The sequence below is a fragment of the Megalopta genalis genome, chromosome 8 (assembly GCF_051020955.1).
Source record: "Megalopta genalis isolate 19385.01 chromosome 8, iyMegGena1_principal, whole genome shotgun sequence".
NCBI lineage: Eukaryota > Metazoa > Arthropoda > Insecta > Hymenoptera > Halictidae > Megalopta > Megalopta genalis.
In genome coordinates, this window is record NC_135020.1 from 13,274,160 (window position 1) to 13,300,200 (window position 26,041).

Consider the following 26,041-nt stretch of genomic DNA (forward strand, 5'->3'; position numbering starts at 1 on the left):
GGGTTTTGAAGAACGAGGGACGTTGTGGAGTTACTGGAGACTCGTAATATTAACTCTTTGCACTCGAAGCTATTTTAACTGAAAGTATAAAATCATTTTTAGAATATTTATAGTATTTCTACCTTATATTGCAAAATGCATTTTATGCATATGATGTTGAGTCTTGGGACTCGCACAACGGTTACACTCTTAACAATTTTTTAAATCTAAGCTTTGTTAATATCAACATCATCTTGAGAGGTGATGTAACAAATTTTAGTGGTGCCTTAAAGTCACCACTCGAGTGCAGAGGGTAAATAATATTAATAAGCTATTTTAACTGAAAATATGAAATCATTTTTCTAACTTGTAGTATTTCTACTTTATATGACAAAATGCATTTTATGCATATGAAATTGAGTCTTGGTACTCGCACAACAGTTACACTCTTAATTTTTCAAATCTAAACTTTGTTAATATCAACATCATCTTGAAAGGTGATATAACAAATTTTAGTGGTGCCTCAGAGTCAGCACTCGAGTGCAAAGGGTTAATAATTAATCCGTATGCCAATAACTAGGTTGCACCCTTTTGCGTATTCTTTTGAAAGTATTTTTTTGTTCTTGCTTAAATATTTCAATATCCAATAATTCGTTATTTTGCATATTTTATATGGATATCTGTTTCGGGTCTACAATTGTTGTTATTGCAAAAGTTATTGCAAAAGTACTAACGTTGGACGAGAAAGTTGAATACACGTTTGTTCAACAACCGGAGCACCCTTATTAGGGGGAGAATGGATGTTCCTCAGGCAACGAATAAAAATAAAATTTTATGGCGATTATAAATATGAGATAAATAAAAGTTAATGTTCGTATAATTACATGAAAGCTATAAAAAACAGTAACGTGTAATATAGGAGCTCGTCGGAAGGTTACCCGGGTACCCCGGTTATAGAACAACGTCCACAATTTCGGTTATTGACACAAGGGTTAAAATGTTATTTATTATTTTGAAAATATTATTCTTTGTGTTTTTCACACTGGGTGCCTTAAGAAATGATAAATTGCACGGTTCGATCTTCGTTTACAAAAAGAACAATCTTGCCACAGAAATATCCAATCGATTGTTTTATGTATACAATTATTTCTGTTAAAATTCTATACAAAATGTTTATTATTATATCGTGGTTATTATTATCGTCTATTATCGTTTATAATAATAATAATAATAATAATAATAGACGATAATAATAATAAATAATAATAATAAAAAACAATAATAATAATAATAATTATTATTATTATTATAAACGATAATAGACGATAATAATAATCACGATATAATAATAATAATTATTATTATTACATCGTGGTTATTATTATCGATTATTATTATTATTATATTGTGATTGTTATTATCGTTTATTATTATTATTATTATTATTATTATTGTTATTATTATTATTATTATTGTTATTATTATTATTATTGTTATTATTATTATTATTATATCGTGATAACTGTAGGGGATACACTATAGTATACACTTATCAACGAAAGATAGGAAGTAACTTTTTTTAAAATTGGACTTGAATTTTTTTTTGAGATGTCGATGACTCTAGTATACTGTACAATGATTAAAATACTTTTTTAAAAACTTTGCCATTACTTAGAGTGACGAAAATAATGAACACTCGTTTCTCAACGTTTTTTTATCTGAGCCAATAACGAAAATTTAGAAAATGCGTTTCGTGGGCCTCGGTAACTTATTTAGCCGAATATTCCGGTTAATTGTGAAAGGCGTCCAGTTGCTCTCAAAGGGTCAACCGGTCCGTCACGCAGTATCATTGGCTCGCGGAGTCAGCGCGATTGATGACAGAGAACGATACGCGCGTCTCGTCGAAGATGTCGGCGCGCCGATGCGATCGGCGGCTTTCGCGGCGCGCAAAAAGCTTCTGGGCCGTCTGTAATTACATCAGCGCGTCGGGGATGGTGTAATGAGCGAACGTTGACCAAGGTCAGTAACGAGAACGCTCTCGCGAAAAACGGGCCGCGGACCGTAGCCCGCACTTTGCGAACCTGAGCATCTAAAATGGAGAGAAAGCGGCCGGCGCGCGATCGCGATAAACGCGAGCAGGCGAAAAGGAAATTTTTCCGCGTGCAAATGCGAATGCGGCTAAACGTTTCCCTTTCGCATCGGAGTCGTGTAACGCGCTGCGTATCTCTTTGCCATCAAATCCAGCGGAATTGAAGTCGATTCGCCGATCAGCCGACCTATGCAGAATTATGACGAATCTCAGAAGCTTCGTGTCCATTTCGAACGGCTCTATGAATAGTTTCAGAGAAGACGACGCGGTGTTTACATCTTGGAATGGACGAGAGTGATGCGTTGTGCAACGAACGCACTGTCATCCAGTCAAGCGTCTGACTCAACTTTCGTGAATAAGCGCACATGTGCAGCTTGACGATGGAAGCACTTGAAATCTCCGCGTAACTCTTCGCAATTGTCTTAGCCTTCGCACCGAACAAATTCTGTGTCGGACACTTTCGGCAATTTTTTTACGTGGGTCGCGTGATACTCGTGATCCAAGCAGATCATGAAAATACGTCTATTAACACAGGCACGATTAAAGTATTTTAATCGATCAAAATACTTTGCGTTTGAAATTTCCGTGTAACTTCTCGCAATTGTCTAAGCTTTTGCATGAAACAAATTCTGCGTCGGACACTTTCGGCAATTTTTTTACGTGGGTCGCGTAATACTCGTGATCCAAGCAGATCATGAAAATACGCCTATTAACACATACACACACGATTAAAGTATTGTAATCAATTAAATTAAACTTGCTAAGCAAAGTTATATGACGTCGATTATTATTTCAACATTCTTACTTCTTGAGAATCTTAATGAAATTACGAAATTTGTATGCATTAGCATTGAAATTAAATTTTAAATAATTTGTAGGATGGTTTGTCAAAATCTGCTATGTAAATTGCACGTTTCCTCTATCGGAAAATTTTTCGTACAGAAGTTGTAGAGTATGAAATAGGACATACGCTCTCTGATACAATTAATTTATTTCTATATTTCTTTCTCAACGAGAGATATAAAATTCATTTTGAAGACGTGCGTTGATTAGAATGGGCAACATCTTGTGCGTCTTCTACATTCAGCATAACTTAGTCGATATCTTGGCGAAGTATAGGATTTTGCATCTTGGCTTCCATACTCTTTCCAGTAACAGTGTACAATTTTATACATTATGATTACAAAATTTGAAGTGATAAAGAACAATATAGAAGAAAAATTAATTATGTCCGCGTATGCTTCATTTCATACTCTACGACTTTTATTTGAAACATTTTCCTGTAGAAGAGAACAGTTTTCGAGTAATTTAGGTTATAGTGTATATCCATTATATTTATTAATTTAATATAAACCTATATATTCATTATATTTATTGATTTAATATAAACCTATATATCCATTATATTTATTAATTTAATATAAACCTATATATTCATTATATTTACTAATTTAATAGAAAACTATATATTCATTATATTTATTAATTTGATACAAAACCTATATATTCGTTATATTTATTAATTTAATAGAAAACTATATATTCGTTATATTTATTAATTTAATAGAAAACTATATATCCATTATATTTATTAATTTGATATAAAACCTATATATTCGTTATATTTATTAATTTACTATAAACCTGTATATTAATTATATTTATTAATTTAATATAAATCTATATATTCATTATATTTATTAATTTAATATAAACCTATATATTTATTAATCTCTCGCATTTCATGCTTTCACTTCGAATCTCCAAACTTCAAGTTTAGAGCGACGTCACCGCACCGATAATCATCCAAAATCTCTTAACATTTTGGATTCCGAATCTTTGAACCAATATAAATATCACCAATAAACACACACAGAACTATCTTCGAGAGGTAAAACCTCAAACATGGAACTTTCGTCCAGATCAAACGTGTTGTTTCCAGCCGACCGTGCGCCGAATCGAGTTCATAAATTAACCTCGTACTCGGACAATCGCCGATACATTATCGGGAGCTCTTCCAGAAGCAAGGAAATAAAACAAAATAGCCCGGTAAATAAATAAATTGGCAGCGGCGGGCCCCGAACTATAGAGGCGGAAAAGAATTCTGATATCTCGAGGTCCGGCGCCCGCTGCTCGCGCCGCGCGCGTATAAATCTTACGTCCGAAAAATCGCGGTTGAATTATTAACGTATCTGCCCGGGCTGAAATTTATGCATCGATCAGACCGGAATCGATCGCGCACGGGCATCGTAAATAAAACGGCGCCGATAAACGGATGTTAATTGAAAATCCCGGGAACTCTTCATGTCCGCGGAGAACGCATCGCGCGCGGCCCAGCCGAGAGAGGAAACGGAGGCGGTTGCGACACGCGCGGCTCTCTTTTTTCTCTCGTCTTGCGTTGCCTACTCGCGGATGCAACAAAAACTGGAAACCATCGAGGCCAAAGTAACCCGCATTTTATGCAAATCCGTGGCCGAGAGGCGGAATAATTAATTCGCTAAACCGCGAGCCGGCCGTGCACATGCACGCATCGATTTGTTGTATTCGCAGCGAGATCGCTCTGCCTCGAATCCCGTATCTATTTATCGCGTTTATGAACACTCTGTCGAGCGTGCACATTTCGAGCGCCAATTAACCACGAGCCTCTGTCGATTACACGGTCGCATTTTTCCCTTTTTTTTTCTCTTCTTTTTTCTCGATTTTCTTTCGTTTACGTCTAACTTGTACGGCAATGTCTCCCTTACTGACGCTCGGATTGTACACGAAAATGGATAATTTGGGAAGAGGAGATACGATTATTCGAGCCGTGCGTCTCGTTTTTTTACAGTCATTGACATTCGAATAATCGCATTCGACATTCCAATAATAATATAACAATATATAGTAATATATATGAGAAGATATTATTCGAGGAATGTCGAATATTGTTATATATATATATATAACAATATTCGACATTCCTCGAATAATCGCGTATTCTCCTCTTACAAAATTGTCCATTTCTGGGGACAATCCGAGCGTCAATTAGAGAGACATTATTGTACAGTAATGTCTCGCTTACTGACGCTCAGATTGACCACTAAAATGGTTAATTTGGGAGGAGATACGATTATTCGAGCCTTGCGGATCGTTTTTATAATTGTGGACAATTTATAACTATAAAAATAAGCCGCAAAAGGCTTGAATAATTATAATATAATATAATAATAATATTTTTATAGTTATAAATTGTCCACAATTATAAAAACGAGTCGCAAGGCTCGAATAATCGTATCTTCTCTTCCCAAATTGTCCATTTCTGTGGACAATCCGAGCGTCAATTAGAGAGACATTACTGTATTTAGCTCGAAAATCAAGCGACATTCAGAACGTAGAAAAAAAAAGTAAGAAGTACGCGTCCAATTCGCCGGAACGGGACTCGAATGCGCGTAGCATACGATGTATGTATTTGTTTAATTAATTAGATCGACCGGTTGCGGAATCCGGCGAACAGGTTGAAACTAGAACGCGCGGATAAAGAGAGACATTACTGTACAATAATGTCTCCCTTACTGACGCTCGGATTGTCCACTAAAATGGTTAATTTGGGAAGAGAGGAGATACGATTATTCGAGCCTTACGGCTCGTTTTTATAATTGTGGACAATTTATAACTATAAAAATAAACCGCAGGGCTCGAATAATCGTATCTCCTCTTCCCAAACTGTCCATTTTTGTGGGCATAGTCTGAGTGTCAATTAGAGAGACGTTACTGTAACTAGCTTACTACAGTAAATTCTCTCGAATTGTTGCAATCGTAAACAAAATCGTAAACAAAAGCAGACAATTTGAGAAGAGGAGATACGATGATTCGAGCCTTGCAGCTCGTTTTTATATTTCTTGACAATTCGTAACTATGAAAACGAACCGCAAGGCTCGAATAATCGCATCTCCTCTTCCCAAACTGTCCATTATTGGGCACAATCTGAGTGTCAATTAGAGAGACGTTACTGTAACTAGCTTACTACAGTAAATTCTCTCGAATTGTTGCAATCGTAAACAAAATCGAAAACAGAAGTAGACAATTTGGGAAGAGGAGATGCGATTATTCGTGCCTTGCGGCTCGTTTTTATAACTGTGGACAATTTATAACTATAAAAATAAACCGTAAGGCTCGAATAATCGTATCTCCTCTTCCCAAACTGTCCATTATTGGGCACAATCTGAGTGTCAATTAGAGAGACGTTACTGTAACTAGTTTACTACAGTAAATTCTCTCGAATTGTTGCAATCGTAAACAAAATCGTAAACAAAAGTAGACAATTTGGGAAGAGGAGATGCGATTATTCGTGCCTTGCGGCTCGTTTTTATAACTGTGGACAATTTATAACTATAAAAATAAACCGCAAGGCTCGAATAATCGTATCTCCTCTTCCCAAACTGTCCATTTTTGTGGACAATCTGAGCGTCAATTAGAGAGACGTTACTGTAACTAGCTTACTACAGTAAATTCTCTCGAATTGTTGCAATCGTAAACAAAATCGTAAACAAAAGTAGACAATTTGGGAAGAGGAGATGCGATTATTCGAGCCTTGCGGCTCGTTTTTATAACTGTGGACAATTTATAACTATAAAAATAAACCGCAAGGCTCGAATAATCGTATCTCCTCTTCCCAAACTGTCCATTTTTGTGGACAATCTGAGCGTCAATTAGAGAGACGTTACTGTAACTAGCTTACTACAGTAAATTCTCTCGAATTGTTGCAATTGTAAACAAAATCGTAAACAGAAGTAGACAATTTGGGAAGAGGAGATGCGATTATTCGTGCCTTGCGGCTCGTTTTTATAACTGTGGACAATTTATAACTATAAAAATAAACCGCAAGGCTCGAATAGTCGTATCTCCTCTTCCCAAATTGTCCATTTTTGTGAACATTTGTGGACATTTGACGATCCGAGCGTCAATTAGAGAGACATTACTGTATTTAGCTCGAAAATCAAGCGGCATTCAGAGCGTAGAAAAAAAAAGTAAGAAGTACGCGTCCAATTCGCCGGAACGGGACTCGAATGCGTGTAGCGTACGATGTATGTATTTGTTTAATTAATTAGATCGACCGGTCGGAATCCGGCGAGCAGGTTGAAACTGGAGCGCGCGGGTAATGCGCGAACGTATACGCGATATATGTATCGCTTGGATATATTTAATCACCCGTTCGACGGATGATTATCCTCAATTACCTTGACAATTTTCGTTTTTCTGGCGACGAGAAATTTGCGGCGGAAGTTCTAGGGGCGTTCGCGCAGTCGCGGTTGGGTAACGGAATTAGGAAACCGATCCTGTTGAAACGGCGTGTGTGTTGTCTTTTTAGGCGCGCAACGATGTTCTCGACTCGGCATAGCTTTTGCGCGCGTTCTCGTTCTAATCGTCCAAGTGGGTCGTCGCGATAACGAACGATTGCGAAGATATGAAATGTAAGAGCAGAGTTTGGCGAAATTTTATTCGGACGTCGGATAAGAGATAATTGATCAACGAAATAGAATTTGATTCGACGCTGTCGAACGAATATTCGATCGGATAAAAATCGAATGAAAATTTGTCTGGAGAGAAATTTATCCGTGTAAGATTTTACTCGAATGTTGCATTCGAAAGGTTATTTTTGGGCAGATCGATCGTTGATGTGTAACTAAGTAAACTTATGTTAATTGAATATTCTTATAATTCTATATATATAATTCTATATTTTTATATGTTTTATATTCTTATAAAATCACCGAAAAGCAAATGTAATCAGCAGTTATTCGCATTATTGTTCAAATAATTTTACGATCTCTAATCGAATAACTTATTTAAATTAACGCGAAAATTAAAAATAAATTAAAGGAACGCAAACATTTGATGACGAATTGCGAATAATCGTAATTGAACTAAAACGTTCGACTAAAACGAATTAATTCGGATAATTATGTTAGATATAAATATTTATTCAAATAATTATTCAAATAATTGTTATATAGCTCTGTGTAAGAGTAATAAATTTCGCGTAATAAATATCTCGGCGCGATCGGTGTAAATACAATGTTAGTTTATTGTGGATTCCATCGCTTAAAAAGAGAAGAATTAAAGTGATAGCAGTGCACAAATTACGAGTGAATTCGTCGTTCTTTTTTAGAATTTCAATATTTGTACATTCACACCGAATAACGACATGGTCGTAGAAAAGCAAGAAATTCGAATTAATTGAATTCGAATTAATTGAATTCGAATTAATTGAATTTGAATCGATTAAATTTGATACGATTTATTTGAGCAAGCGGCAACGTTAGATTGTTAAATATTTCAGCTTCTTATTTTGCAACGTTGAAACGGATCTTCTAAAATTAAATCGGTACACATGACAGAGTTAAGTATTATTAAGTTAAGTATTATACACTGTAAAATAATAAAAACCGTCAACTTCGTTATCTCGCGAGAGAAAAGCGAATTCTGCTTCGCCTAATGACCGTAGCAACCTAAGGTAATAATCGATGTTGTTTGCGGTGTTACGTTTACCTGTTATTGTTTGATCGTCGCCTGATTATCGTTTGATTACGTAACGAAACGCAGTCGATAAACGGCAGAGAAATTTCCCGGGCCTACGGGTGAGCGCGTGTGGAAATGTGTCATCGATTCCGCTGACTTTCGTGGTGTTCCAGTTATGCCACGTGGTGGTAAGTTCGGTTCGAGGAAAACACTCCTCCGGAGGTAAAGTGAAACTCGCCGCGCGCGATGTGTAAACCGCGCACACAGATCTGAGACCGCCGGCAACCGAAACGGGAAACGACCGGCTAGTTTTCCTGATAAGGCATCGAAGCGACTCCGTACTTTTGGTTTTACACAGTTCACGTGCTCCCCGACCGTTCTTCTGCGAATGCAATTTTTTCGTTTCGCGAATTTCGCAACGCGTCTCGCAACACGACGAAGACCGACCGAAATTGGTCAGCGAACTGTTTGCGAAAGTTCTTAGGTCGACACGTTTTTACATGACACTAAAAATAAAAGGACTCTTTGTTTTATATTTTTATTTTCTTTCCCTTGGAAAATCATTTTTAGCTAAAAGTCTTATTTATCGTTGCAATACGATCTTGCAATGATTATAATAATTAATATATATATATTATCTATAATTATAATTATAATATATATTAAATATAATTATAATTATAATATATATTAAATATAATTATAATTATAATATATATTAAATATAATTATAATTATAATATATATATTAAATATAATTATAATTATAATATATATTAAATATAATTATAATTATAATATATATATTAAATATAATTATAATTATAATATATATTAAATATAATTATAATTATAATATATATTAAATATAATTATAATTATAATATATGTTAAATATAATTATAATTATAATATATATTATATATAATTATTAATCAATATATATATAATAATTAATAATTTGTTGAAAGATAAATAATATTTGCATTCATCGTGTGTCCAGAGCAGAGTTGGACGTTATTCAAATTCTTTCGAATAAATATTTATCTGAGGTAATTATACACGTATGAATTAATTTTAGTCGAATTTTTTTATTTCGTTCGAATAATTGTATTTATTTATTTGATAATCCCGAACGATATGATTCATGTTGCTGACTGATTTATGCGACTGATTGGTACTCGATTGAAATTGCTATTGCCGCCAAACATTTTTATTTTCTTTTTTTTAAGAAGTTTCTGTCTGTAAGTTATAGAATTCTCAAAAATGATGAAATAATCATCGTCAGAATTTGCGGCACGTACATGGATTTATCTGCGGATTCTTGCAACGTACGGTAGAATGAGATCGACTTTTGTTCAACTGTTACACGGTACATTGGTCGCGAAAGGGGAACACACGATTCGTAAATCAATGAAATTCGTTTCCATAGGTATGCAGTCTGTTTGTAATCGAAATAATCGCTTGTGAAAAGAAGCTACTCAATCTGGTCACAAAGCGCGGGGGAATTTGTAAATTAATATTCCGTTGTAATCAGTTTTCTGGTCGACGTTTAATGGGAATTTAAAAATAATGCAAACGAGGAAATTATTTGCAACACGATATACCGAGCTGGACAATATTGTTCACTTTTAACCTGTTAAAAATAAGCTTGTGAAAGGAGATTTTGCAATTTCGTGAAAACCGTGAATTCGAAATTACGATGCGAAAGCGGAATATCAATTAAAAACGGAATATTTATTTGTATTCTGTAATGCAAATTATTGTTGCTAGGAAGCGGAACTATAATAAGCTAGAATAATAAATAATAAACAATATAAAATATAAGATATAATAATATATAAAAAATATAATAGAATAAAATATAATAAATTGATATAATAAGAAATATAATATAATATAAATTAAATAATAATAAACTACTAATAAACTAGAAAACGGAAAAATAAAAATTATTCCTCAATTGCAGCAAGCATGAGTCGAATAGAAATTTGTTTCTTTCTTTTCTTTTTTTGATGATTGCAGTGAGTTGAAAATAATACATAGATGTCTCTAAATGTTTTGAACATTTAGTAAAATACAGTATACTGTACTTTTAAATTTCACCTACTCTTCTTTGTCATAAATACTAATACTTATGTCAAATCCTAAATACCGATATTTATGTCAAATCCTAAACACTAATATTTATGTCAAATACTAAATACTAGTATTTACGTCAAATCCTAAATACTAGTATTTATGTCAAATCCTAAATACTAGTATTTATGTCAAATCCTAAATACTGATATTTATGCCAAATCCTAAACACTAATATATTTATGTCAAATACTAAATACTAGTATTTATGTCAAATCCTAAATACTAGTATTTATGTCAAATCCTAAATACTAGTATTTATGTCAAATCCTAAATACTGATATTTATGTCACATCCTCAATACTAATATTTATATCAAATCCTAAATACTAATATTCATGTCAAATCCTAAATAGTAATATTTATGTCACATCCTCAATACTAATATTTATGTCAAATCCTAAATACTAATATTCATGTCAAATCCTAAATAGTAATATTTATGTCAAATCCTAAATACCAATATTTATGTCAAATCCAAAATACCAATATTTATGTCAAATCCAAAATACCAATATTTATGTCAAATCCTAATATTTTCGTCATAATCCGTAAACCATATTTAACTACTCACGCTACGATCGATAACAGACACAATCTTAAAAATATCGTATCCACTTTTGCTCGCAATTTGAGCGCGAATTAGGGAGAAATTACTGTATCCTATAAATCAACGTACACGCAATTCTGCCAAAGGAACCGATAAACGACGCGATCGCACAATTTTATCGAGCACTGGCAGGAGCGCGAAGCTGTCGTAATAATTGTTTCGAACGAAGATGATGTTTCATTTAGAAAGCGCTTCGGCGTTACACGATCATAGATGCGAACACGGTAAGCAAATCTCGATTCGTAACTGCGGGTTTCTCTATTTCCTCCCTCGGCACGGTTGCGAAACGTCGGCGAACGCGCACGTAAACACACCGGGGAGACCTCGGTTCGGCCTAACTGCGTTTATTACGAGCCACGATCCCAGCTGGATCCATTTCCAGCTATCATTCTCCACCGACAATCCGCCGGTTATTATTTTTCCCCGCGGGTTTGACAAAACCGTGAGAGTTTCCCAGGCGTTCATGGAATTTCTTGGCCGTTCCGTCGATCGAGCAATTTGTTTACGCCGCCGCCGCCGCTTTTGCAACACCGGGAAGAGGTATAATCGATGAACGGAGCATGATTGCGCAATCCTAACAGGTGTTCCTTTTTTTCTCTTTCTCGCGATCTCTCTCTCGCGATTTCTCTCTCGCGCTCTCTCTCGCGCTCTCTCTTTCTCGCTCTTTCTCTTGCGCTCTCTCTCTCTTGCGCGCTCTCTTTCTCGCTGTCTTGCTCTTAGTCTCTCTCTCGCTTTCTTGGTCTCTCTCTCGCTCTCTTAGTCTCTCTCGCTCTCTTGGTCTCTCTCTCTCGCTCTCTTAGTCTCTCTCTCGCTCTCTTAGTCTCTCTCTCGCTCTCTTGGTCTCTCTCTCTCGCTCTCTTAGTCTCTCTCTCGCTCTCTTAGTCTCTCTCTCGCTCTCTTATCTCTCTCTCGCTCTTTTGGTCTTTCGCTCTCTTAGCCTCTCTCGCTCTTTTGGTCTTTCTCTCGCTCTTTTGGTCTTTCTCTCGCTCTTTTGGTCTTTCTCTCGCTCTCTTAGTCTCTCTCTCGCTCTCTTAGTCTCTCTCTCGCTCTCTTGTCTCTCTCTCGCTCTTTTGGTCTTTCGCTCTCTTAGCCTCTCTCGCTCTTTTGGTCTCTCTCTCGCTCTCTTGGTCTCTCTCTCGCTCTCTTGGTCTCTCTCTCGCTCTCTTGGTCTCTCTCTCTCAATCTTTTTCGCTCCCTCTCTCCCTCTCTCGATATCACTGTGAGACAGACCGTGATCGAAGAAATGGCGCCCGCGCTGGACGTTACGCAAACCGTCGACGTCCCCGGCGCTTGTCTATCTAACGAAGCGATAAAACGAAATTCAGCCGGAGTTTCGGTAACGCGAATCTCGTAATAACCGGTCGGCACACGTGAACCCGAGAACGTTAACGCGAAGAGAGCCTCGCTCGGCAAAGCTTACCCCGGTTATCCGTCCTCTCCCATCGCTCTCACGTAAACGAGAACGCAGCCCCGGTCCTCGGATGATTAACATCGACGCTCGTAAAAATTCGGAGCCGCACCGGCGCGGAATTAACCCCTCGTCTCATGCCTTATTGCCCTCGTGTCAGGCTCGTGATCAAGATCCCGAACGGATTTCAGCAAATACGAGCATCGTGCACACAGTCTCCCTAATAAGGAACTTGCTGATTTTAATAAGATTGTTCGGAGAGCTATATTCTTGGGAAAGAAAGGACTCGACGAGCATTATAATGTTCCTCGATGTTGGGGCGGCGGGAACATTCAACGGACTCTTTGACGCACACACACGAGCAAAATATTGTACTTTTTATTAGCACGTTCGGAAAGGTTGTTCAGTTCTTTCGCGGGAAAGTGAACGACGATATTTTTAATGTTCACGGGAGAGACGAAAGTTCTTGACGTTTTTCTGGCAGCTTTGAAATTTTACGCTCGCGGAAGTCCTGTTCTGTTTTTATCGATGAAATACTGTGTCGAGTGCTTTTTTCTTTTTGTAACATCGTTGTAAAACGAATTTTTCTTTTTTAGAAAAACGAGCTACGTTTCGAACGATTCTATAATTGGGAATCGAACGATTTATTTGGACTTGGTATAATTTCTATCGTAATGTTTGTATAGATAATGAAGTTTATCGAAAAATTGCTTATAAAAAGATTTTCATCATGCGAGGATTTGTAAAAGAAAAAGATTCGAAACCAGTCGTGTTTCGACTGGTTTAGTAATTCTAGTATTAAAAATATTGAAACACAAATATCGTAGACGATGTTGACTGAGACAAATATGAGTTCGCGATGTTTATTTTACCTGTAAAACTTAGGCACAAATTACTGTAACGTGGTAAAGATTATTATTATAAATATTGTTATTATTAATGAATATTATATTTAATATATTCTATTATTATTATTATATTATATATATATATATATATATTATATTATAATATATTACTATTATTATTACATTACATTATATATATTATACTATAATATATTATTATTATATATTATATTGTAATATATTATTATTATATATTATATTATATATTATATTACAATATATTATTATTATATATTATATTATATATATTATATTATATATTATATTACAATATATTATTATTATATATTATATTATATATATTATATTATATATTATATTACAATATATTATTATTATATATTATATTATATATATTATATTATAATATATTATTATTATTATATTATATTATATATATTATATATTATAATATATTATTATATTATATTATTAATAAAATATTATTTCCATAAAAGAAAATGTGACACTACCAAACACGCGATATTTACATGACACCAGCTTCTGAATAAACTGAACTTATCTCTTCGCTACGCATAATAAATGTGACAATTAGATGAATACAACAGAACCGTGAAGTGCGAGCGCGTGTGCAGTTATCCTTGAAAAGGTTCGTATCAGAGGATTTTATGATAGCGCAACACTGCGCGTAGTTTGTCCGGAACAGGCGACCCGGGGGGGGGGGGGGCGCCATCAGTCACGATTCTAGTTCTATTCGGTATCGTGTGCAGTTGTGTAAATTTAAAAAGGACCGTCGCCCGCGCCGCCGTTAAGCCCGAACAAATAAAAACAACAAACAATTTGAACGATGACGGCCGATAGGAATCCCGGCTCGAAACAAAAAAGTAGATTCGGAATCGACACGGTCGCCGCCGGCCGGTGGCGCCCGCGGCTTCGTTCCGACCGCGTTTCGCGCGACTTTATTGCACCCCCGGGAAGAAAATTAATTAACATCCGTATATAATCTGCCAGCGGAGAGGAGCACCGAGGAGGCCCGCAAGAACTCGTTCGCACGCGTTCACGACGCGTGTGTGCCGTGGCGACCGTAAATTTCAAATATTTGAATAGCCGCGGCAGCGTTCGGATTACGCGAATCGCGTTACTTGGAAAAGAAAGAAGAAAAAATAACGCTGATTGCTACAGCTAGGAAAATACTTCAACGGTGATGGAACGTCGTCGATAAGTGGTCGCGATGCGCGGCGAATGCGATCCGTTAGAGATTAAAAGCTTTGAATTTATTGGAGCGAAGTGTTTTAAATCTTATATATTTATATAATTTTATATAAATTGTGGCGTCGCATCCCTCTACCTGAGCGCGGCCGCTAGCAATAAAACAAGTACCGTTCCTAATCCTCAAAATTCCCTAAAAATCACGCACCCCTAATAAAACAATTCTCCTCACATCTGGACACCTCGACCCGCACGGGACTTTCCCAACTTTCTCCTTTCCTACGAAAGTCCATCTATTCCTTTCTTCTCTTCCACTATAAAAAAGACAAACGCGCAACTCAAAAAGCTCAGTCTGTCCTAAGTTGCTAGTCCTACGACACCACGCTAATCGCGCCCGCGCTCATCGATAACAATTCAATAAACTGCATTAATAGTAACCTCAAACACGCTCTCCGATTCGCTAACCTTACCTTCACAGTGCTAAAAAATATTAATAATTATATTAAATCTTAACGTAGAATTTTAAGTATTATAGGATTAGTATAATTATTAGTATATTAATATAATTCCAACGTCTTTACAGTTTCGATATGTTCGTTTTTTTGTTACGAACGCATAAAATCCACGGTCCAATCATACAAGTTCAAATATGAACAATTTGTCGGAAATGTGAAATCCAGTGCACGAATACTTTTTACACCGACTGTGAGTATCGCATTCTGTAAGACACAACATTCGTTTACCTAAATTGGATATTAAAAGATCTTTGAAAAAAATGTCATGGAAGTCGATGCTGTATGACTTAACCCCTTGACATAACATTTTTTAATCAGAGATCTATTAGAAATTTTTCGAATGCAATGATTTCTTAGGAGAGACAGAAAATTGATGCTTATTGTGTGCCTAAATTTACTTGGATTCTTAAATATTGATGACAGGAGATTAGAATTTTATTCCAATTTTAAAGAGTAAATAAAATAAATAAAAAATATAGATAAGAATAAAATAAATGAAAAGTAAAATAAAATAAACATAAAAAATAAAATAGATATAAAATAAAATAGATATAAAATAAAATAGATATAAAATAAAATAGATATAAAATAAAATAAATATAAAATAAAATAAATATAAAGTAAATGTAAAATAAATATAAAATAAAATAAATATAAAGTAAATGTAAAATAAATGTAAAATAAAATAAATATAAAGTAAATGTAAAATAAATATAAAATAAAATAAATAACATCTATATTCAATAAATTATTCCCAGAAATGTCCATAACGTGTCGGCCTCGTCAAAGCGCGACAAGGGGTTAAGCACGGCGCGCCGGAAAGAGAGTGCAAACGTCAGACGCGAATTCCAAACCCGTGTCGGCCCTGAATTAGGACTCCTGACGGCCTAATCGGAGGCCTAATCCCGGCGTCCAGACGCGATCGTCTCGAAGAAACGCTGTCGCCTCGAGGCCCTCGTAGAAGCAATTCCCGCGAGGTTTAAAAATCTCGGGTCTCGCTGGGAGCTCGGGCACGAGCGGTCAATTTGCAAAGAGAGAAGGGTTTTAATGGCGGTTCGCGCGGGGCGCCGTGCTCGCGCGCGCGCTGGATTCGCGATTACTCGCCGGCGGTAGACCTAGATCAAGAGCTCGCGACACCGGCAATCGCTGCATTCCATCGTTGTAAAAGTACACGACGCCGCGGTTCCAAGGACTACGGGTCCGCGAGGGGCCGAGGGGGGAGCGGCGAGATTCGAAAAGGGAAACGGCAGAGGGACGACGAGCTCGCGAGCGCGCTCTCCGCAACAAGAATTCGCTGTCGCAATTTTCTTGAGCAACTCGCCGGTGCTCCCGCTGCGACCAACTGAATATTCACGGGCAAACGAGTACGGCACCGGCTTCTTTTTCTCTCGGATCTGATTTTTGCGGGACCGCGGGCGAGAAGGGGTTCGCGATTTATGGCTGAACTAGCCGGGGCTACTGCAACCGCGGCTCTACGCGTATCGCCGTTGGACGCCGAGTCTGGAATGACGCATTAATGCTAGCTATCTTTCGTAGACGATAGCTCGTCGCTAACAAGGGACCTTACAGAAACTGTCCTATCGGAACAAAGGGCGAGTCGTGAACAATTTGTTCTCGAGCTCCGGTCGTGCTGTGGAGAAGCAGACGATTTATTTTGGGGAGGGGCGCTGCACGAAAAATAATCGAAGCACAGTAAATTCTCTCCAATTGTCCCGCAGCTTGTGAACAAATGTAGTCTGTTTGGGAAGAGAAGATACGATTGTTCGAGCCTTGCGGCGCTTGTTTTTATAGTTGTTAACTATCGGTAACTATGTAACAATGAGGAGCCGCGAGGTTCGAATAGGTTCGAACTTCGAAGATTCGCTCTTGTTCCTAAATTGTCCGCTTTTGTTTCCAAGCTGAAGGAGAATTGCGGAGAATTTACTGTATATTTATTGGTAACATTTTAAAGATTCAGAATCCAGAAGATTAGACGTTTTAGGTAATTATCGGTGCGGCGACGACGCTCTAAACTCATAATTTGGAGGTTCAAAGTGAGAGAACTCGTTATAGAGCATGAAATGTAGGATTAATAAATATAATATAGGTTTATATTAAATAAATAAATATATAAGTTTGAATTAGTGTTTTATATTATATTATTATATATAATCCTCTAATAATAATTATTAGATATTAATATTAGATATTAATAATTATTATTAGAGGATTATATATAATATTATTATAATATTACATATAATATTATTATAATATTACATATAATATTGTTATAATATTACATATAATATTGTTATAATATTACATATAATATTATTATAATATTACATATAATATTAATTATTATATATATTATTAATATTATATATAATATTAATTATTATTATATGTAATTATTATATATAATCCCCAAAATTGTCCATTTTTGTGCGCAATTTGAGCGCGAATTAGGGAGAAATCACTAATCGTAATCTCCTTGTTCCAAACTTTTTGTCTACACGCTGAAGGACAATCGGAGAGAATTTACTGTACCGTTTAAACAATTGTCGACTAAATTTAAGAATCACGTTACACAAATGCATACGCGTGGGTGCGATAAACCTTCTTAAGCAGCTGTAACTGCGGTTGTCGCGTGTACACGCTAACGCAAAGCCCTGTTGCGGTGCGGTCAACGTGTACACGCGTCTTGTGAAATAAAAAATGACCAATCGAGTATAAGAACTCGGAATTTTAATATAAGTTTATAATAGGAGCATTTCCATTGCGGTCGACGTTGTATAAACGTCATTGCTTGATGTTAATTCCGCACACCGCGAGGTATTTTTAAAACTACACTCTGCAGTTAACTGGTCAATAGAGAATATAAATTTGTATTGTGTCAACGTAAACATTCGTTCTAATTTTCTATAATTTTTTCATTTTTAATTTAAATTTTATTTCCTATTTTGTGTCTTGTTTTTGTTTATCTTTTATTTTTATTTGACGCATGCACTGGATATAACAATGTTGCAATATGAACAACGTGTTATATGCTTCACTATAATATGCACTTTTACTTTAATAAGATGTTTATTCATTAAAAAATATATATAAATTTTTTAATATATATATTTATATATATATATTATAATAATATATATTATTATTATTATTATTTATATATCATATATATAATAATAATGTATATATATTTTTTAAATATATATAATTTTACTAAAATATTAACGATAAGTTTCTTATATTTTGTCGAGTGACAATCAGATTAGACTAAATGATTTTTAAGTAACAATTCGGTAAAAATTGTTGCAAGCTAATTGTCCATGTCTGTTTATTTCTGCTTCAAAATTTCCATTTTTATCAATCTTGAATCAACGTTTCAATTTACTGTGACAGCCATAAATAATATTTAGCAGCGAAATTGACAGCCATAAATAATATTTAATATACATGATGTGTCAACAACGTACAATAATTTGAACAAGAATACTTCCCGCCACATTCCAGCTTGATATTTTCAACGTATTTCTCATTAACGTATTACCAAAATAATTTCCAAAAACTCGACGAATTGAATTACCTAAAACGTTCGCCGTTGAAATTTCGGTTTCGTTAAATTTATTTTTATTCCAGCCCTTCTATCATCGTAAGATCAAACTCTATCAAGATCGACGATTTACGCGAGCATCGGAGATCGTTTCAGCATAAAAAAAAAATGTAGCTCGATCGAGTTCTATCGAGTTCGCGGAAAGGAAAATATTCGCAACACTAATGCGATCACCTACTTACGACTGCGCTCGGCCCCGTAAACTTCTCTCCGTAGTTGTAATGTTTTATGCAACCCGCGTTGCTGAATAGTTGAAATTAGACCGGGAACTTGCGTAGTTAATGGAGCGGGGAACATCGGGCCGGAGTTTAGCGACATCATCTTGGTCGGCGAGTCGTGAAAGCGGTCGTGTCGTTGCTTTAATCCCCGACCGACGACGCTTTAACCCTCGGACCCGCTGCGGTGCCGGGGTCTATTTTCACTCGGCCTTTCAACAACTTTATCTGCCGCGTTTACGTTGGCTAACTTTTGTCGAAGGTTGTTTACACGGGCCACAAAAATCGGGGGCGTCCCCCGAAGAAATGCGGCTTCAATGCGGAAAATGGAGAACGGGATGAATGCGGTTCGTAAATGGAGCATTCGCACTTACAAATTCATGCGAAAAAAAGGAACCACGTACGACTGCGATAACCAGACCTGCGGTTCTACGGGCGAGATGAACATTTTCCGCATGTCATTTTCGGCGAGACGAAAAAATGATAGAAATATATCTTCTCCCGTGTCGGAGTGTAATTGTTCGCGTAGAGCTGTATATACAGTGGCCTATATTCCATTTAGAACGGAATAACTTTTTTTTAAGATTCGACCGAACGACTTGTATTTTTTTGGGACGATGGAGAGCTTAAATGACCGAACAATGGTAATTAAAAAAATGTAAACTAAAAGGAATTAAGATACTTCGGGTTTAAATGATTCGACAATGGTAATTAAAAAAGAATGCAAATAAAAAGAAATTAACAAATTTCGGGTTTAAATGATTCGACAATGGAAGTTAATAAAAATGTAAATAAAGAGAAATTAGAAAATTTCGGGCCTAAATGACTGGACAATGGTAATTAAAAAGAAATTGAAAAATTTCAGGCTTAAATAACTGGACAATGGCAATTAAAATAAATGTAAATAAAGAGAAATTAGAAAATTTCGGGCCTAAATGACTGGACAATGGTAATTAAAAAGAAATTAAAAAATTTCAGGCTCAAATAACTGGACAATGGCAATTAAAATAAATGTAAATAAAGAGAAATTAGAAAATTTCGGGCTTAAATGACTGGACAATGGTAATTAGAAAAGAATACAAATAAAAAGAAATTAGAAAATAGATAACATAGTATAAGTTTATAGAGAATCCTTTGTCCAGGCTCGAATAATCGAATCTCCTCTTCCAAAATTGTCCATTTCTCTGTACAATCTGACTCTCGATTAAGGAGAATTTACTATAATTCCTTATCGAAGCGCTCATTTTCTCAGACCTTATTCAGCTAGATTTGCAGTAGGCGCACGAAGATCCGTATTTTCACACACCGCGCGATAAACTACAGCTTTCATTCGAACAATTAACTCGTGAACGAAGCGGTTAAGAACATTCACATATTAATTATGTATATTTCGCGGCGGCATCCGAAGATGCTCGAGTGTTTGCAGACAAGAGCGAGGGCCGCGCCATGGCGGATATTATACTTTTTTCCCCCAGTCGATTTCGGGACAGGAATAGAAGTCGTGATTTGTTGATCTGGCGTTCGTCCAGTTCTACTTTTTCCGTTGTCCGGTGCAAAGAACGATTCGTTCTTTATTCCATGTATCGATTAAAATACGGGAAAGTGGAAACGAGGAACGGCCTCCCGGGAGCAACGATACGAATCGCGGAAAAACTAATCGAGGAGGGGGAACAACATTCCGAAGTAATTTTTTCGCTGGATCCGTACGATCGTCCGGCGCACATCATTCCTCCATCACGGTCATTTCGATTTTTATTGGAATTAAGAAATCGAGTTTCTTAAAACAAAATATTGACGACTTCTTCTCGTTATTGTTATCAGTATGTAACTTTTATCGGAAGATCATCTTGATTGCAGTTGCCCTATTAATCCTGGACATTTCACGGCAAAAGTGACTAACTCGCGCGAGTTAAGCGCATAATTAGACACATACAAAAAATAGCGAACGAACGCGGATCGGAAATTAAAACGAACAGTCGCCTCGGAAATTGCGTTAACGTCTTTTCAAACGGAATAACTTCTTTCTAAAATTGCTTTAGAGGACTCGAATATTTTTGAGTATTTTTACACCGACTAGTTTTCTTTGAAACTGAGTGTACAGAAATTTTCTTTCAGATTGCAATCGATTGGAACGATAAAAAAATTAAAAAATTGTGTTTAAAAATTTCTTTCACTTGAATCCGCAACGACAATTTAAGAAACGCAGTTTTCAGATCACGGGCCGGCGATTATCACAATTTTTGTCCAGCGTTTAATCATTTCCCAGCGGGTCGGTCTCGTTCCGAGATCGTCTTTCAGCAGCGGAATCATTGAGTGCTCGCACTCGGCGGGGCGCACGCGGCTTGTTTCGAATCATTCTGCACAACGTCGTTCCCCTTTTCACGCATGCAGGTCGTATCTCGTCCCTGGACGGCTCTCTTTTCGTTCTAAATCACCGCATCATTAGCAGGGGCTGCGCACAAAACGCCATTCATCGTTTCCGCGGAATAAACGCGAGCGTAATTAATAAGATCCCGCACGGCTGGTTAGACTGCGGCCGATTCTGATTACGTGCCGCCGACTGCTGACAGACATATGTGTTAATTAACGTCGGCCCGTATCGATGATTTCATCCCTCAATCTCTCCCGATTCGCCCGGTTCCGCGAAACACACCCCTTGCTCTCGCCGACTGCGCTGTTATTCCATCTACGATACGCTCTGTTCGCATCCTGAAATCCATCCGCGGTTATCTACTTCCATCTCTCGTGCACCAGAAGCGATCCCAAAAAATGATTTCGCGTAGATTCCGTTCGTTCTGCTTGTTCGATGCAGCTCGATTTAAGGATCACAGAATTATGGCATACATACGAGCTGCATGTTCGTTAACACGCGTTTTTCGATATTGTTAGAGCAAACATTTTTTTGATAATTTTTGCTTCGCAGTGTATACTAATTTTGAAATGCAAGATTCGGTAAAAAGTACGTCAACTATCAATGAATGGATACATTTTTACGAAATGACATCTCTATGATGGCTGTAGATCTATGATAGAACTATTCTATAATGTAAAGATAGCATAATTATCGTTAATTTTTCATATAATGGAAGAAAAATGAGAGATGTGTTCGTTCACTAGAGACGTTCATTCAAATAAAAGTTTATCTAGATACAAGTCTAGCCGAACAAGATTTTATCCGAACAAGATTTTATCCGAACAAGATTTCATTCGAACAAGATTTCATTCGAATAAGATTTCATTCGAATAAGATTTCATTCGAATAAGATTTTTATCCGAATAAGATTTTATCCGGATGAGATTTTATCTGAATAAAATTTATCCAGATAAGATTTTATTCGAATAACTTGTTCGAATGATAGATAGAATTATTAATGATGAATAACGAATAATCGTTGTCTAATAATGAATAAAATAATCGATTAAAAAGAATTCATTCGAATGATCATGTTAGATAAATATTTATTCGGTACAACTGGAATAATGCCAAACTCTTCTAAAAAAATCATTCTGAAAAAACCGTTTTCACGAAAACCCTGCTACCAGAAAAAATAAAAATCAATTCTTGTTTTCCGTAAAAGAAAACCGTAACCATTTTTTCAGCGCGACACTCTTTTTCTGTTATTTTTGGCCACTTCTTTTTTTTTATTGTTTTGATTTTTAACAGTGGCGCATCGTTACGCTGTTTGGCCGTGCGCGAGCCGTAACATCATTCCGGAAGTTAATGTAGATTTTTTGTTGTTGCTGGTGCACCCGATATCGTGTTCGTTTTCGGCAGAAATAAAAGCAAAACGAAGATCCGTAACACGGCTCGCGAATTTTCCCGAACAGTTGGAACGAAATAGAAAATGCATTCGGCGGAGAAGCTCTCCATGGAGATTCCTGTCCTCGAGGTTTTGTTTTTGCTCGGACAAAGTTGGTCCGGCTTCTGACTTTCCGCGGGGTTAATTGTTTCTACGTGTCGGTTCGTTTTAATTAATGTTACTTCATTTGCGAAGACTCGGATAGAGGTGGGCGAGAAACTGCTAACTTGTCGAGAAGAAAAGCTAATTTCTGTGGAACCAAAGTTAATTAATATCTGCAGAAATATAAACAATATTTCGATGGTAATTAATTTTTCGATAATAATCTTACAATATAATAATGAAATATAATAATGAGATATAATAATGAAATATAATAATGAAATATAATAATGAAATATAATAATGAAATGTAATAATGAAATGTAATAATGAAATATAATAAAGAAATATAATAATGAAATATAATAATGAAATGTAATAATGAAATGTAATAATGAAATGTAATAATGAAATATAATAATGAAATATAATATTGAAATATAATATTGAAATATAATATTGAAATATAATATTGAAATATAATATTGAAATATAATAATGAAATATAATGAAATAATGAAATATAATAATGAAATATAATAATGAAATATAATAATGAAATATAATAATGAAATATAATAATGAAATATAATAATAATAATCATTGACCACTTCGCAATACCATCAATTTAACAAAAATTCGAACTCGTACATAAAACGTCTGTTCAAAAAATTACAGAATATTTGTTAATTTCGTGAGCTTCTTATTGAAACAAAGTTTTCGTATACACTAATTGCAATTAATGCGCCGATACCCGTCAGTAGAGAATTAATTTGCGAAGCCATTAAAAATTCAGTTTCCTGTTGAGGGAAACGATGGCTTCGAAAATCACCGAGTTACAAATAAATTACGTATCTCCCTGAATAATCTCGCTAAATAAAATTCGTATTAATTGTAAGTACATAAACATGTAACTTCCTTTCTCAATAATCGTAATGTGTTAAAACCAGAATTGGACATTATTCTCGAATTGTTTCGAATAAATATTTATCCAAGATAATTATCCAAATGAATTCGTTTTGGTCGAATATTTTATTCGAATACGGATTATTCATTGTTCGTGGGGAATTATTCTATCTATTTATTCAAGTGATTCTTCGTTCAAATAAATTATTCGGGAAGAGATTGTAAAATTATTCGTGCAATAATGCATACAACTGTTGACTGTTTTTGTTTTACATAATGTTATAAGAATATATTTATACGAACACATTCAGGAAATGTTCGATTTCAACTGCTTATAAAATAAGCAAAAAGTATATGGACGAAATAAATCGATAAATTATGAAAAAGCATTTTATATTATATTTTATTCAAATCGATTGTTTTCCGTATGAATTTCTGTATGAATAAATTCTTATTCGAACGAATCCTTAATCGGATAAATTTGTCATCTAGATAAAGTTTTATTCGATTGTATGTTTATTCGATATTATCGAATCAAATTTTATTATTTTTAATTATTATTATACTCGCCTGCCAGTCGAATAAAACTTTCCTTGACTCTGGTTAAAACCGATATAAAACTGCTCTCAGATCCTGTAAACGTTTGATCTAAACGTTCGTCATAAATGCACAAAAATCGCGGTCTAGTAATAACAGTGTTCCCGTATACACCGAACGGAATTAATTAATTAATTAATTAGCCGGCAGTGGATCGTGGATGTTTTGGTAGGTTTACATTTCCATAAATTAGTCCGCGAAAATATTAATTGAACGGGGTTCCTTCGTGCACGATAATTTGCAAATTACAGATTGTTCTTCGACGGACAAGATCCGCGATTTAATTATTATGATCGATGCGAGAACAACGCGGCGCGGTCCGGGAGCAAAGGACGAGGAAAAAGTGGGAACACTGAAACGGTCGTAACAGGCGATCGGGCCGATTCAATGGGACAGGCCTTATCTGATCCGAGTAATTAACGCTAATTAGTGGAGAGGTGCGCGCGGGCTTTTAACCGTGGATAGTCGCAAGAAACTGCGACAGGGCGTCCAGCGAATGCGCGGGGCCGCGTTTTCCTTGCTTTTCGTCGACTCGCTCCAATTAAAGGTTTCCGACAGTAATGACTGTCTGGCCGTGTTTACCGAGACCCGATGAATGGACTGAAAAAGAACAGCCTTGAATAATCGGCACGCGTTCCGCGATCTATCTTGATCCGCGCCGCGCGGTTCAATCTCGCGCTCCCATTCGTCACGCACGATATCTCGATCGACTCCTGAGCCTTCGAGACATTCGATTACGCGAGTCTACGAATCTGCTAAGCTCTCGTTACGGTCCGGCCGCCTTATTGACTTTGGCGAGATCGTCTTCTTTTTCGTTCATTTTTATGCAGACTTTCGCGAGAGAGAATTTAGATCGGATAAAAGAGAATTTGATTCAAGTTTTTACATTATCTATCTTATAATATAATCTTATAACAGTTTTCTAGTAGTTCTATTAATTATTATTTTCTAGTAGTTCTATTAATATATATCTTATAACAGTTTACTAGTAGTTCTTTCAAATCGAAGATCGGTAGCTGAAAATTGGTTAAAAAATTGTTCAAAAGCGACAGTAATTTTATCCATAAACAAAGAAATTTCAAATTGGTACAGTGAAACCTCGATTATTCGGACTTCCATTGTCGGAATTTCTGCTTTATTTAAATACGTTTCATACGTGATCAGCTTAACATCTAATATGCAAAACGATTTACCGTATTTAAGTGGATACATGTTCGTCATTGAAAAGTCTATTGATAGGCTTCCGGTAGATGAAGACGGTGTTAAGACGATATAAGACGATACAAACGATACTCATAAGTGGCGACGGAACGTGTTCGTACACTGTCAACTGTTGATTGCAAATTATGATAGCTATTGAAATACTTCTGCCAAGGGAATTATTCGTAGAAAAGTATCGCACAGGATGTAAGTTTTGAAATAGTTATATTTTATTACCAGAGAATAATTCATTGTATCGACAGATAATATAATAAAGTACATCTGTAATGTATAGAAGCA

General features: G+C 35.8%; 1 protein-coding gene across 1 annotated transcript in view; it reads left to right on the top strand.

Moving 5' to 3' along the window:
* HnRNP-K (Heterogeneous nuclear ribonucleoprotein K) overlaps positions 1 to 26,041 on the top strand; it is a 301,352-nt gene that overhangs the window by 10,979 nt on the left and 264,332 nt on the right. The gene's annotated exons all lie outside the window — the stretch shown is intronic.